Here is an 11,721-nt window from a genome sequence, read left to right on the forward strand (position 1 = left end):
CCAGACATGGGGAAGTAGGATGTGCTCCTAAAAGCATGTCTGAGGAGGTGAGGCTAAAGTGCAGGGCCCTCTGCTCATAGGAAGGGACAGACAGCACATGGCTTAAGAACTGGGGATTAGACTCAGGGGCACTCAATCATTGAGCCACATTCCTGCTCTTCTTATATTTTATTTAGAGATAGGGTCTGGCTAAGTTGCTTAGCATCTTGCTAAGTTGCTGAGGCTGGCTTTGAACTTGCAATCGTACTGCCTTAGCCTCCAAAGCTGCTGGGATTATAGGCCTGAAGGACATAGCCTTTTTGTTGGGAAAACCTGGGTTCTATTCCCTGCCCTGCCACTTGCTACCTTGGAGATCCTGGACATGTGGCTTGGCTCTTCTGAGTCTCACTCTACCTATCTGCAAAATGGGGGTGATATCTGTAGCCCCTCTTTCAAGACTGTGTAAAGATTCACATGGATTTTATGTGGTGACTATATCCCACATAGCAAGCACTGGACTAATGCATGCCTTTTCATAAAAGTATTTCAGATTAAAAAACACACATTCCTGGTAATCCCAGAGAATCAGGAGGCTGAGGTAGGAGGATCAAAAGATTCAGGTGAGCTTGGGCAATTTAGTGAGATCCTCAAAATAAAAAATAAAAATAAAAAAGTAAAAAGGGCCAGGGTTATAAGGCCCAGTGATAAAGACACCTGTGGGTTTGATCCCCAATTCCACAAAATAAAAAAAAAATGATTTCATGAAATGCCAGGCATATTGCAGAGATGCAGTAAATATTCTTTAGATTGATGCTTGGCTTTCAGCAAGAGTCAAGTTGCAGCTGCCTTTAGTCTGAGTATTTTGTAGGTGCTCCGTGGTAGCCTAAGGTTTACCTTGTTTCCTGGGCCCTGGCAGCCTGGACACCCTTTGCCTCTTCACTGGAGGGCCAACAGGGGTTTTTGAAATGACCCTGTGGATGGGGTAAAGGGAGCAGGTTCTGTCCAGGGTGAGGTCCCTGGGAAGCTTTTAGCACAGTGTGTTAATGCAGGCTGGGAGGTCAGGAGCCCCATGCCAGCCAATGAGACCTGAAAGCTTAGTCCCAGCCTGGAAGAAGGCTAAGGACAATGTGCCAACATGAGGCTGACCTGAGCTTAGTTCAGATGTTGCCATTTACTGCTGCGTGGCTACAGGCTTCTCTCTGGTCTGTGAAATCGGGCTCATGTTGTCTTCTGTGCTCATCAACCAGGTTGGGGTTGAGGGTGCAATGATATAGAAAGAATGTATAGATACAATGGAGTGTGGGACACAAGTGTCCTGGGAAATCAAATGAGAACTTCGAACATCTTTTACAGAAGGCAGCAGAGTAAAGAGGAAACCTTGAACAGGGGCTCAAATCTTGGTTCTGTAACATTGGGGCTGTGTGACCTTAGGTAAGTTACAGAACATCTCTGAATCTGGTGACTCATGTGAATGCGTACTCTATTATCATGAAGGCATAATACTCTTTCCCACGCTATTGCCCACCTGGGACTCGCTGTGCTCCAGGAGAAAACTTCTCTGGCCAGAGCCTGCCACCACAGAACATGGTCTGTCCTTCTCTGACCCCAATCCACAATGTCACTTGAAGCAGATTGAATGAGAGGGGCAAGCTAGGGAAGAGCTGTGGAAGCTTGGTTGGATGCCAGGGAGCAGTGACAGTAAAGTGAGGTCCTGCCTGCCCTCCTGGTGGTCGTGCTCCAGCAGAGGGTGCATGTTGGAACATACGCTAGAAAGAGCAAACAGGCACGGGAGGGGATAGGTGTGGCAGGAGGCTGTTCTGGTTTGGATGTGAGGGGTCCCCAAAAAACTTAGCTGTGAGACAATGCAAGAGGTTTTGAAGGACAAGTGATGGGGTTGTAAGAGTCTTAACCCCTCAGTGAATTAATCCCCTGATAGTGATTGACTGAGTGGTGACTGAAGTGGTGGGGTGTGGCTGGGGAGGAGGGTCATGGGCCAATTATTTGGGATATATATTTGTATTTGGCAAGTGGAGCCTCCCTCTGCTTCCTGATCATCATGTGAGCCCCTTTCCTCTACCACACTCTTCCGCCATGAGGTTCAGCTCACCTCAAACCTTGAGGAATGGAGCCTGCTGTCTGTGCATTGAGACCTCTAAAACCCTGAGCCCCCAAGGCAACTTTTCCCTCTCTATAATTGTTCTGGTTGGGTCCTTCCATAGTGCAGCAAAAAAGCTGACTAAAACAGAGACTATTTTCAATCAGGTGGCAAGGAAATCTTCCCATTTGGTGGCACAGGATACAGAGGAACAGACTGACCCAAGGTCAGCCAGCAAGGTTCTGAAATATTCCAGAGGTCTGGCCCTCCTCTCTGCTCCACGCTGTGTCCAGGGTCCACTCACACTTTCTCCATGGCCTTGTCCTACTCGTGCCCACACCTCTGAAGGGACAGCCCAGCTGGCTAGCCCTTTCTTCTCTCAGGCAGCCGAAGCTACTGGGAGGATCTGAACTCCAGCCAGCCACGGCGCTCTCGGTTCTGTCCCTGCCCAGTCGTGGGGAGGAGGCTCAGGACCCTGTCCTCAGGGGGGGGCATGTTGGGGGCCAGGAACTTACAAAGGCAAATAATGTCTGGGTAAACATTGGCTGCTGATAGCTCCAGCTGTGGGTGCCAATGATGTCCCCTTGGTCCAGATGTTGGTCTCACCCACCTCCCTCCTGTGGCAGTACATTTGAGGAGAACCTTGTAGGCCAGCGGAGAGCAACACAGAATGCGGGGTGGGGAGGGGGCTGGCAGGGCTACCCAGCACAATCCATGCACAGCTAGCCAGCATAGTCCTCCACCTCCAGGGTTGTCCGGACAGCAGGGGTCACTCCTGGGCTGAGAGTGTACCAGGGAAGATGGGGCCACAGCCTCCCCTGTCCAATGTCCCAGATTTCCTGGCTGGGAATGAAAACTGAATCCAGAGGTGGAACCAATGCCAGGACCCTATGCTCTCCCAGGATAGAGTGAGCTTCTTGTCCCTGGAGGTTTGTCAGCAGGGTCTGCACCTTCAGAGCTGGTGAGAAGCAGGCTACTCAGGGCATTGGAGAGGGTTGGGACTAGAGCCTTCTCTTGGATTCTTTTTTTTTTTTTTTTGCTAAGCATATATTTCTCTTTAATTAACTATATTTCCTAATAAAGTAGTATGTGTAAAGAAAGTTATTTTCTTCCAAGTAAAAATACCTCATATTTTTTAGTATATTTAAATAATATATAGGCACACACTAAAAAGGTTTTTATTTTATGTACAAATGGGCAGATGTTATACTCATAAATTCTATATTCCATAACAATTAAAACCTGTTTTTAAAAAGAAAGAAAACTCCGCAACAAATTATAAGACACTAGGATTTCTTTGCTTCTACATCAGGGGAGGGGGGAGGGAGCTTGCTCTACCAGGAATCACAAATTAGAACTGAGTATTCTCTAAAACAGAAATAATATAGTGCCATTTCAAATAAAGATTAGTCAGCTCTCCTCACAAACACTCACAACTACCTGCCAACAACAGGTAAACCAGGTCAAAACAGCTTAGCATAACTAGGCTTCATGGTATTTGGCCATTATGCTCATTTAGGCTAATAAATCAAAACAGAAAATACTAAAATAAATGATTTTGAGATTGCCATACATTTTGAGATTGTTGTATCCTCCCTTCTATAACATAATAAAAGGAACATTTTACTGCAAAGAAAATTTGATTTTACCTATCACTGGCCATAAATATTTGTAATTACTTATTACATAAATGCTGCCTAGTGCCATTATCCAAAAGGCATGACCATTGTGTCCACAATCCACTTGTGCATTTATAAAGAAAATTTTCATGATTTACATAAGCATGTCTATCAATGAAGACATTACAATGAGGTGCAATCTAACATCCATAATCTGATGCTTTGCAGATAGCAATGTAGAACAGTATTTGTAATCACCTTTCACTTCAGTGACCTTATATAAAAATTAATTATTTAGAATTAAATTCTAAGTCTCCAAAGGAGATTTTCAAATGTACACATAGAAATGATTATAGAGTAAGATTTTTAAGAAACATCCTCCATGTCCACATCCTGTTGTAACTGCTGTACCATTTTTTCTTCCAGCTGCTTTCCTTTGCCTGCAAGAGGGGCTCTGATAAGATGGATGTTTTGCTTGACTTCTTTAATGTCCTGAACTTTCTGTAGCTCTTTATTTTTCTTCAATCTGTTCATTATAAATTTAGCTTGGCGTTTCTGTTTGATCTCTTCAACTCTCTTCATTGCATCAATAGTTTTATTCCATAGTTCTTGCTGGTATTGGACAGGTTCATTTCTACGTTTTTCAAATTCAAATGAGTTATCCACTGTAAGCTCTTTGCCAGCTGCTTTCGGAATGCTTTAGTCCACCTGACCTTGCGAGGATTAAGCTTCTTTTTAAAGTTCTTATGACATTTGGATTTACAGAATCTGAATACCTTGCAATCATTGTGGACGAACAACATGCCGTGGCCGGGGTAGATGGGCCCTGAACAGAAATAACACTTCTCGATATGCATGTTGAGGCCGCGTGGGTCCCCACCGACCTTCTCTTGGTTTCTTGCCAATTGCCCCACCCCTGATCCTGAAGCCAACAGGGTGCCCAGTCCACCCTCCCCTCCAGCACCAGGAGAGTCTAGAACTTGCTTCTTCAAATCTCCCTTCCCTGAGTGGGTCAATGTCTTGATGGGACCCTCCCCCACCCCAGGTGCACACCGACACTTCTCCTAATGCATCCTGGCTGGCCGGCTGGGAGCCACAGACGACATGTCACATGAGGGGACATAAGGGGGCTCTCACATTTCCCACGCCTGGGCTCCTGGGCCCCCAGCATTCATGACGGCTGATTTCAACATGAAAGGGCCCCTTGAGAAGGAGAGCCCCCCTCCCTTTTCCCCTCGCCTCCGCTAAGCCCCACTCTACAGCTAAACACTGTCTGAGCCTCCCTCCCTCTGGAGCACCCTCTCACTCACCTGCCAAGCCTTCCCCAGACTGCTGCAGCCTCACCTCGCAGCCTCTGCCAGCCAGGATGAGAATCCCAACGTGGGGTGGGGGGCTCAGGGCTCCATACTGCAGAGGAGAAAGGGGGGTCAGTCTGTCCTAAAGGTATAAGCCATTTCGCCAACCATAGGCCAGAATGACTGAATAAATCTCCGTGGGTGCTTTAATGCTCTGAGGACAGGAGGTCTCCCAATCTCAAATCCAAAGACAGGCAGAGCAGTGAAATTTCCCATGAGGCCTTCCAGGCATCTGCCCTAAATTTTCGAAGTGGCATTTTTTTAAACCTTTTATTTTGACCTAATTTTAGATTTACAGAAAAGTTGCCAAAAATAGAACAGATAGCTTCAGTACACCCCTCACCTAGCCTTCCCTAATATTCACATCTTACATAACCCTAGTAAATGATCAAGCCTGAGAACTTATCCTTAGTTCAGTACAATCACCTGAACTTCACATCTTATTGGATGCTGGGTACAGTGGTGCATGTCTGTAATCCCAGCAGCTCAGGAGGCTGAGACAGGAGGATAGGGAATTCGAGGCCTGCCTCAGCAAATTAACAAGGCCCTAAGCAATTTAATGAGACCCAGTCTCAAAATTTAAAAAAAATGAAAATTAAAAAGGGCTGTGGATGTAGCTCAATGGTAAAGCAGTCCTGAGTTAGATCCCCAGTACCTAAAACAAAACAAAACAACTCTTATTGGAATTTCCCGTTTTTCTACTAAGATCTTTTCCTGCTTCCATCACCCCATTCTGGACACCACACTGCATTTAGTTGTTATTTTTCTTTTGTGTCCCTGATCAATTGGTTGCCGCAGTAAGGCTGCAGCAAAATAACCAGTGCGTGACGAACAACTTGTGTAGATTGATACAGCAGGAGTGGGAGCCATTTATTGTAGGACAGGAGGGGTATATATACATTCCACACAGATTATCTTAATTAACATAAACTAGATACAGCAGTCAACGAATCACAGTTAATGGCTTGCTGGCACCACCTCACAAACCACTCCCTCTGGCAAAATGCCAGGCGCCATCCTGACTTGTTTACAGATCTTAACATTGGTGACATTCCCTCAGTCTATACTCATCTTTCATGATCTTGACAGCACTGAGGAGTAAGTGTTTTGTAGAACTGTGGGTTACCTTGTGTTTTCTCAAGATCAGAGGGAGGCTCTGCAGTTTTGGCAATACCACAGAAATGGTGCTCGCTCCTTCTCAGCTCACCATATCAAGAGGCTCATGTCTCCAACATGTTTGATTACTGGTGGTGATGACCTTGATCACTTAGTTAAGCTGGTGTCTAAAGGGTCTATCCACTATAAAGTTACTATATTTTTCTTTTGAATTAATACATATCTTGGGGAAAATACTTTGATATATATGTGCAACTATTCATAACTTTATAATTTAATTTTCACATATATCTTTTTTAATTTCTTTGTTTAGTTGTAGATAATTGTTATACCTTTATTTATTTTATGTGGTGCTGAGGATTGCACACAGTGCCTTACACATGCAAGGAAAGTGCTTATCACTGAGTCACCACTCCAGTCTGACACAAGTATATCTTTATCATACAATATAGTAATTTGACACATATATTGATAATAATGGTGTAATTATCATTTTGCCTCCTCAAATACTTATCATTTCTCATTTTGTTTATCACATTTATTTTCTTCTAGTAATTTTGAATCATATCATATATTGTTGTATATATAGAATAGAACACAAGAACTAGTTAATCCTACCAGTGTTTGTGCCCATTTCAAAATTTGCCTACAACTAAAGATTCCAAATGTTCGGCACGTTTTTTTAAATATTCATAAAATGTCAAATTATTTGAACATAATGAAAATGATGCCTGTAATACCATAAGCTTGGGAGGCTGAGGCAGGAGGATCATAATTCAAATCCAGCCTCAGCCACTCAGAAATGTCCTAAGAAAATTAGGAAGATTCTGTCTCAAAATAAAAAAGATAAAAGGGCTATTGATGTGGCTCAGTGATTAAGTGTCCCTGGTTTTCATTACAGGTGCAAAGAAAATAAATAAGTAGAATAAATAAAATAAGTAAACTGCTTATCCACAGAAAATCTTGGAAGAATCAAAACACTCTTTTAAACAAAAACGTAGACATCAAAGTGTATATCACGAGAGACTGGGATTTTGCCTCAGAGGTAGAGTGAGCAACTAGCACATGTGAGGCACTGGGTTAAAACCTCAGTGTCACATATAAATTAAATAAAGATATTGTGTCCACCTACATCTAGAAAATAAACATTTAGAAAATAAATACTTTTAAAAGTGTATGTCATTATTTTTTTCAGTTAAAATGTTTCATTAGTGATTAAATAAATACTTTGATCAAAATCAAACCAAAGTTGCATATGGTCAATGCAGTTGAAAATTGTACTAGATTTTTTTTTTCATTAGTGAATATGACTCTCATGGTGAGGGTGTTGAATCCTGCAGAAGAGGAACAGTTACAGGTTTGGTTCGGTCTCAAATAAATTATGGGATGATCCCCTGGTTTATGTTGTAGCTAGTGCATCCATGGTTACTTTGCAAAATCCTGTGGTGAATAGATGCCTTGGAGGACATAAAATTCTCTGTGGAGAGTGAATTTAGGCTAATATATTACAAGCTTAGTGAGTTTAAACTGAATTTATTTTCTCCCAATAATCTGAGGCAACAACTCAGTTGTTACAACCTCCATGGAAGATGTAGGCAGGCCTACCTAATATCAATTTATTGGTATTTTTTTCTCACTCAGCATAGCTCCATCAGTTGACTTGTAGGTATGATGTGAAAAGCAGCATGAAGAAAAGTAAAACCTTCTGCATAGATTAAAAGAAAAAAAAGGGACTCATGGACAAGCTGAATCCTGCTTAAAATAGTATGAAGGAACTGTCATTCGTAGAAAATGGCAGGATACAGAAAGTTCTTTTCATTATCTCCACCCTAATAAATGCTTAAAAAAAAGAAAAGATCACCCAGTCATTTCTAATGGAAGAATAACCTTCTCTGGAACAAAGACTAAGTGAGTAAATATCCAAATATCGATGATGTGGTGATGGAAATGCAAACATACTGACATTCATTAGAGGTCAGGAGAGTTACATTACAAGGATTTTTTTTGATCCTTCAAAAAAAGACAAATGCTGTGTACTGATGTTTATGTGGGCTCTTTCTCGTCCAGCAAGGGGTTTCACGGAAAATTGTAGAAGAGACTGTGTCTGTGAAGTCACTAATAAAGACCTCTGGACATCAAGCAGGAAACAGGTCCCATTTTATTGTGAAGTTACCATGTATATATACTCAGGCAGTAGCTTAGCAGATTACAGGCAGCCACCAATGCAATTTCTGCAGTGACCAATCAAGGAGTGAGCAATGGAGCAAGAGCAGGGAATTCAACACATAGCCTCATGCGCAGGGCTGTGCCAAAGGGGTAAGTATTTTGCTCTTCACAAGACCTAGCATGGGATAGTGTGTTGCCACCCAGGCACTCTTAATGTATGCCATGAAGGCAGTGTTCCATGAACTTGACTCTAAGACATCATTGTGGCCTCGCCTCTCTAAGATTTTTTGAGGTTCAAAGTTTTGCCATACTTCTGGTCTCTTTCAGATGAGATCATTGTGGTCAGGTGATATAGGGGTGCATCCACCTCATTACAGGAGTTTTGCTACCTTTACATGGGGACACAGCACCAAGTCTGCTTATAAATATTTGATGCTTGAAGTCTCCTTGGACTTGCATTCTTTAACAGAGATCATTAAGTTATCACTTTCTGGCAGTAAAATCTCATCTATCAGCAATAAGATAAATATGGTGTACTAAAGATTAAACACTTTCATTCAAAATTAAATTTAATCAAACTATGTTAAAGATAGCATTTTGTAATTATTAGTTTTATTAGATGTATTATTTGGTAATTTATGGTATATATTCCCCCCTTGTGACAGAACAGCTAGTTCAATGACCTTTTGGGCCTTCTTTGCCTCAAGAGAATCCAAGTTATGTGCAGCTCTGACTTGAGAGCATGTCAGCAGGAGGAAATCTCCTGTCTGTTCTTGAGGTCTGTGAAGGGTCTTTGCCACAGCTTCAGTAGAATTTTATGTTATAATCGAGCAAAAAAGTGCTCACATTCTGTACTGTTCCCAAGTGGGTTGTTCTTTACTTCCTCAAAAAATATTTCTGAAAATATTCTTTTAAAAAACTGTTTATCATTGAGGGGTTTATTGGCAGAAGCCATATGGAGATGTGATAATTTTTAAAAATTCAAGGTCTTTTTTAGAGAAAAATCCCCACATAAATGTAGAGGGCTTTATGTTATTGTTATTGTTGTTGGTGGTGGTGGTTTGTGTCTTATTTCAGCAGCATCCCCAGCTTATAACTAAGTGGGCTTGAGTCATGTTCTACTAGGACCTGTTATGAAAACACCCCTATGTCCCAGATGTTGGAGTCTGCTGGAGCAGTGTTTTTCTAACTGTGGTACCAATGCCAGCAGCTTCATACTCATAGGATGGCTATGAATTCCCATGCACAAGAATTATCTGGAGTGGCCGGGGTAGTGGTTTCTTGATTGGCTAGTTTCCTCGTTAGCCTAGAAGGTAAGAGGGATTCTGAAAAATGACACCATAAGAGTCAAAGGCCTTTACCAGAATGGGAGTGGGCCTTCCAGGGAGGTGCTTGAAATCCTGTGATTGGAAGAGGCCAGGTAAAACCTGGTGGATGCTCTAAAACAGAATTCATTAATGTAGCACCTGATAGCTGTATCCACACCACTCTATTTTATTTATTTCTTTATTTATTCTTTTTTAACAAAAAATTTATATTGGAACACAGTTAGCAAGGTATTTGTTGAAAGGTACTAGATTTGAACTCTCAATAGGTCATATTATCCATAATATTTGCTCCTGGTGATTTATAGAACATCATCATTCAATAATTTTCACGATTATGGAAATGTTCCGTGTCTATCGTGCCTAATTCAGTAGCTTCAAGCACATGATATTTTGGCATATAGATCCTGTGACAAAAAAGCTGAGTTTGTCAATTTGATGGATTACATGGACAATGGCCACAAGATTGGGGAGCACCGTTCTAGGACACCAAGGCAGAAAATGGAAGCATTTCCTCTAAAAACTGGAAAAAGACAGGGATGCCCGTTTCCACAACTTTTATTTAACATAATTCTTGAAACACTGGCCAGACCAATTAGACAAATAAAATTAATTAAAGTCATATGGATAAGTAAGGAAGAACTCAAATTAGCACTATTTGCTGACAATATAATTCTATACCTAAAAGACTCGACACATTCCATCAGAAAACTGCTAGAACTAGTAAATGAAGTCAGTAAAGTAGCAGGATACAAAATCAACACCCATAAATCAAAGGCATTTTTGAATATCAATAAAAAATCTTCTGCAAAGAAAATGAGAAAAACTACTAACTTTGAATAGTATAAAAATTATAAAATCCTTTGGAATCAACATAACAATAGCTGAAAGATCTCTACAATGAAATCTACAGAACCCTATGGAAAAAAGATCAAAGATGACATGAGAATATGGAAAGATCTATTTTTTCTTGAATAGGCAGAGTTAATATTGTCAAAATGACCACACTACCAAAAGCACTATACAGATTTAATGTAATTTCAATCAAAATCCCAATGACATTCCTCAGAGAAATAGAAAAAGCAGTCATGAAATTTATCTGACAAAATAAGAGACCCAGGATAGCTAAAGCAATTTTTAGCAAGAAGAGTGAATTAGGTGGCATCTCTATACTAGACCTTAAACTATGCTACAGATCAATAATAACAAAAAACAGTATGGTATTGGCAACAAGATGGACTTGTAGACTAATGGTATAGAATAGATAACACAGAGACCAATGCCCATAATTAGAGCTCTCTTATATTTGACAAAAAGCATAAAAAAATGTACATTGGAGAAAACGATATCCTCTTCAAAAAATAATGATGGGAAAATTGGAAATTTATATACAATAAAATAAAATTAAACCCCTATCTCTCACCATGCAAAATACTCAACCCAAATTGAATCAAGGACCTAAATATTGAACCAGAGACATTGTGTATATTAACAGAAAAATAGGCCCAAATCTATCTGGTTAGTGCCTGACTTTCTTAATAAGACTTCAGAGCACTATGATTTATATTAAGCAACAATAAATACTATGGATCTAAATTAAAAAGGTTCTTTTCATCAAAAGAAACAATTGGTTAAGTAAATAGGGAGCCTACTAATGGGGAACAAATTCTTACCACATGCACATCAGATATAGAACTAAGTTATAGAATATATAAAGAACTCAAAAATCTGCAAACCAAAACAACAATAACCCAATCAACATATGAGCCAAATAACTGAACAGACAATTCTCAAAAGATGATATGCAATCAATTGACACACATATAAAAAATTGCTCAACATGTCTAGCAATTTGATAAATGCAAATCAAAACTACTCTGATTTCATCTTACTCCAGTCATTTAAGAAAAAAAACAACAATAATTGTTGGTGAGGGTGTGGTAAAAGGCACACTCATACAATGCTGGTGGGACTTCAAATTGGTGCAGCCAATCTGGAAAGCAGTGTGGAGATTCCTTGAAAAAACTGGAATGGAACCATTTGACAGAGCAATCCCACTCCTTGTT

The 11,721-nt window shown here is 40.7% G+C and overlaps 1 pseudogene; it reads right to left on the reverse strand.

Moving 5' to 3' along the window:
• Positions 1–3,849: 3,849 nt before the first annotated feature.
• LOC143386853 (putative ribosome biogenesis protein RLP24 pseudogene) lies at positions 3,850–4,550 on the reverse strand (annotated as a pseudogene).
• Positions 4,551–11,721: the final 7,171 nt, after the last annotated feature.

This window comes from Callospermophilus lateralis, unplaced genomic scaffold (assembly GCF_048772815.1).
Source record: "Callospermophilus lateralis isolate mCalLat2 unplaced genomic scaffold, mCalLat2.hap1 Scaffold_929, whole genome shotgun sequence".
NCBI classification, from domain to species: domain Eukaryota; kingdom Metazoa; phylum Chordata; class Mammalia; order Rodentia; family Sciuridae; genus Callospermophilus; species Callospermophilus lateralis.